The sequence below is a fragment of the Alligator sinensis genome, unplaced genomic scaffold (genome assembly GCF_000455745.1).
Source record: "Alligator sinensis unplaced genomic scaffold, ASM45574v1 scaffold258_1, whole genome shotgun sequence".
NCBI classification, from domain to species: Eukaryota; Metazoa; Chordata; order Crocodylia; family Alligatoridae; genus Alligator; species Alligator sinensis.
The window spans coordinates 384162-387672 of record NW_005842784.1 but is presented as its reverse complement, the minus strand read 5'-3'; the positions used below and the strand labels follow the sequence as shown (position 1 = coordinate 387672).

At 40.4% G+C, this 3511-nt stretch overlaps 1 protein-coding gene across 1 annotated transcript in view; it reads right to left on the bottom strand.

Annotated features, from left to right (window-relative positions):
* The window catches only part of LOC102386054 (SUN domain-containing protein 2-like), a 27031-nt gene extending 25455 nt beyond the window's left edge, over nucleotides 1-1576 (bottom strand). The window contains exon 1 of the mRNA XM_025191064.1: nucleotides 1458-1576. The gene's annotated coding sequence lies outside the window, so the exon portion shown is untranslated. The remainder of the gene's footprint in view (nucleotides 1-1457) is intronic.
* Between the last annotated feature and the right edge of the window lie 1935 nt (nucleotides 1577-3511).

The following is a 3511-nucleotide window of genomic DNA, read 5'->3' as shown; positions in this document are numbered from 1 at the left end:
ACGAGGATGTTACATGTGAGTCTAGCGGGGGTAATCTAGACCCAGCCCTCTTTCCTGCCTATGCAGGGGGTCAGACTCCATGATCTATTGAGGTCACACATAAAAGCATTTTTTGCTCTATAAGGTATCGGTGGCCTTATCCAGTTTTAAGCTGCCAGAGATACAACCTTGAACCTCAGGTCTTTAAAGGAAGAGCTGGGGTTCTTCAAGATCCCTAGTTTAGTCATGGAATGAATTCATTTACTTCAGATTTACATCACCATTTGAAAACTAAGCATTAAATTACAATCCCAATTTTTCTGATACATGCAATGGCACAAGTCAGGAATAACTCCACTAAAGTAAAAACTCCACTGATGCAGAGAAGAGACTTGAGCTTTTCATTTTTTTTAAACAGTTACTGTTAATCTTTAAGCCTTTGTGATGATACAGATCTCACTCAAATAGCCTTCAGTGACACGTTTACTTTCTTTCACGATTTTCTTATACTACCACCACAAAAATAGTATTATTCTGCATCAGCCAGCAATATTTAAAAGCCACTTTGTAATACCTAGCCACAATTATAAGTGACATGTAGAATATACACTTCCTTCATCTGTAGACCTCAAAATGCATTATAAATATGAAATACACCTTAGAAGCACTGGAGGGTGGCAGGCCAGACTTATGCAGAAATGACAAGAAAAAAATGCTCAGAAATGTAAGCCATCTCTCAGGGGAAACAGAAGAGGACAGCAACAGTTCAGAAAAGAACACAACAACTCTTATATCCAAGAGAAACTTCAGGAGGAATGTGCATAGGCTAAACACGAATATTAGCTAAATGAGATTTGGTTAAAATCTTTATCCTACTAAAAAGACATTTGTAATAAAGTTGGTGTTATATATGAGTTATGACTTTCACCATAATACCCTGTAATGAGGCCATAACAACAATAAAGATGGATTAGATGTACTAGGTATTGATAGTTGATCCTTACATAAAATATAGGTCACAAATCAACAACTCCAATCAGCTTGCAGGTAAACCCCTTTGCTGACATGAATATATTCCTTGAAAATCCTACACCCTGGCATCTCAAAACAATCAGCTCTGTTTTTATTAGCATCCAGCTTCTGACAGAGGCAGAGGCCTCAGTCCCAGCCTTCTTCATTTTATAAGGATAAGCAAATATTCAAAGAGTCAAAAGGAGAAAATTATATATTTACATTAGGCATTCATTCACCAAAAAGTGGTGGGAGGGGGCGAGAAAAGCCACTTTGCTCAGGTGCAGTTTTGGTTTTTCAGTAAGGTTTCTGCCTTTCCTGCAAATGTCACAGCTGAGCTGGTTTCCTAATTTAGGAATTCAGGAAATCACTGGTACATTAGAGGTAAACTTGGCTACTAGCCAACCTTTGAAAAGTAAAATTACATAAAGGTGCTAAGGAACTGAAGCAATGACGAAGATACTTACCTATCTGTGGCATTACAGATACTAATGAAACAAACAGGCCAGGTTCAGATGACCATATCTGTCAACTGCAGATGTCTGAGATGAGCAGATGAAAAAAGGACTATCAGTCACAGCCTTTTTGCCAGCCAGTCACAGCTCCGTACTGAAAAAAGTTCCTGTTCTAAGAGAAATAGCAACTCGTTTGTGGCAGGCTACTACATGAGGATTTTTTAATTGGTATTTCCCACCTGTTGCACTATAGATCTTCTCCTGGCAGCTTCATTTACTCAGCTGTACAAATGCCTCTCAATAATGTATGCCTTATTACTGGTTGCCGGAAGAATCCAACATTACTCTGCCTGAACATCTAGATATATAAACCTACATAACAGCAGCTTCCCAGACACGAGTTATATCAGTGCCAGTTATTTTAAACATGTTTCACCTTGTTTATTACATTGTTCCTATTAACCCAGCACAAGACAAATTAGTAGCATACATCAGTACTACAAATAAATAATTTACAGCTTCAGGGTACCTCAGGATGCTGGAGTAAGAAGTATCATTAGAGGGTGAACGTTGTGACATGGACCTAGCCAGGGCTTCACACTACATATTCTTACCTTTCCACACTCTTTTAAACCACATTTAATTCTTTCAAAGACAGAGATGTTTCAGTGCATTCTCACAAAACCTGGTTTGAATAAATCTTGGATGACACCTTACATTGCTCTCAGCATTTCAACCATATTAGAGCTTCCTGAAGGCAAGGCACCGGAACCTCAAGCACTTTTTGCATTATATATCAATTAAAGCAACAACTGAACCAAGACAGCATTTCCATGAAGGGGCAAAATCAAGAAGATAAGTGCTTTACTCTGCAGGCTGAAAAAGTCATGGAACTTCTAAAAATTGTTTCCAGGTGATTCTAAACGCTGAGCTGGTACAGAGTACAATCTGGAAGCCTGACCCCTCTTAGCTGTCAGGCCCCTGGCAGACCTTATACTTAAGACACGATTAACCAGTTAATCGTGTCGTAAGTGGTAGCCCAGCCATGTGTTCAAGCAATTAATAGCACAAAAAACAGGGAATAAGCCACAAAATATGTGCAGTAATTTTGCAGATGGCTCTCATCACATCTTAAATTGAATGTGTGGCCAGTGTGCTCCTTCACACACCAGAAGTATTGTCTCTGAACATATAAATAAGATCTGAGCAACTTTCTACCTGTGGTGCTCATTCATCTGGCTCCTCAGTCTGGATAAATGACCTGGAGTTAGTCCACAGGCCAGATCTAGCCGGTGGAATCACATTATTTGACTTGCAGGGCAGGAATTTGGTGGTGGCATTTGGTGACTCTCTTCCAGGTTGCCCAATTTCTGGACCAGTGGGGAGCCTTAAGAGCTGGAAGACATGGCTGCATGAGTCAGATCTGGCCCATGGCCACATCTTGGTCACCCCTGTTCTATAATATAATTTTAAATGTAATGTTTTTATTGTTTTTGTAGTTTTCCATTAGCATTTTCACACTGTATGTGTAGAAGGGAGAGTACAAAAGGGAAAACTGGGGGAAAAATAAAATAAATTGGTCTCCAATCTTCCCAGACATTCACAAAGCTCAGCTTTACGGCTCAACTCTGTTGCATCGTGAACTGTTACTCAGTTCTGATAGAAAGGGCTGATTAATGAAGAAGTAAGAGCAAGCCAAGTAGGGTTTACACTGATCGATGTTGATCTAGTAAAGGATCACCTTGAGAGGCTGAACACCTTCAAATCAACTGGTCCTGACAGATTACACCCTAGGGCACTCAAGGAACTGGCAGGTTTCATAACCCAACCATTGGCAAAAATATTCAAAAACTCATAGCGCTCAGGTGAAGTACCTGAAGACTGGAAGAAGGCCAATGTGGTACCCAGCTTCAAGATTGGGTGGAAAGTAGATCCCGGGAATTACAGCCCAATCAGCTTGACCTCAATCCCCGGTAAAATTCTGGAGAAAATTATCAAGGAGACCCTTCTGGATAAGCTGGCTGAGGGCAGCATCCTGAGGGATAGCCAGCACGGGTTTGTCGCAG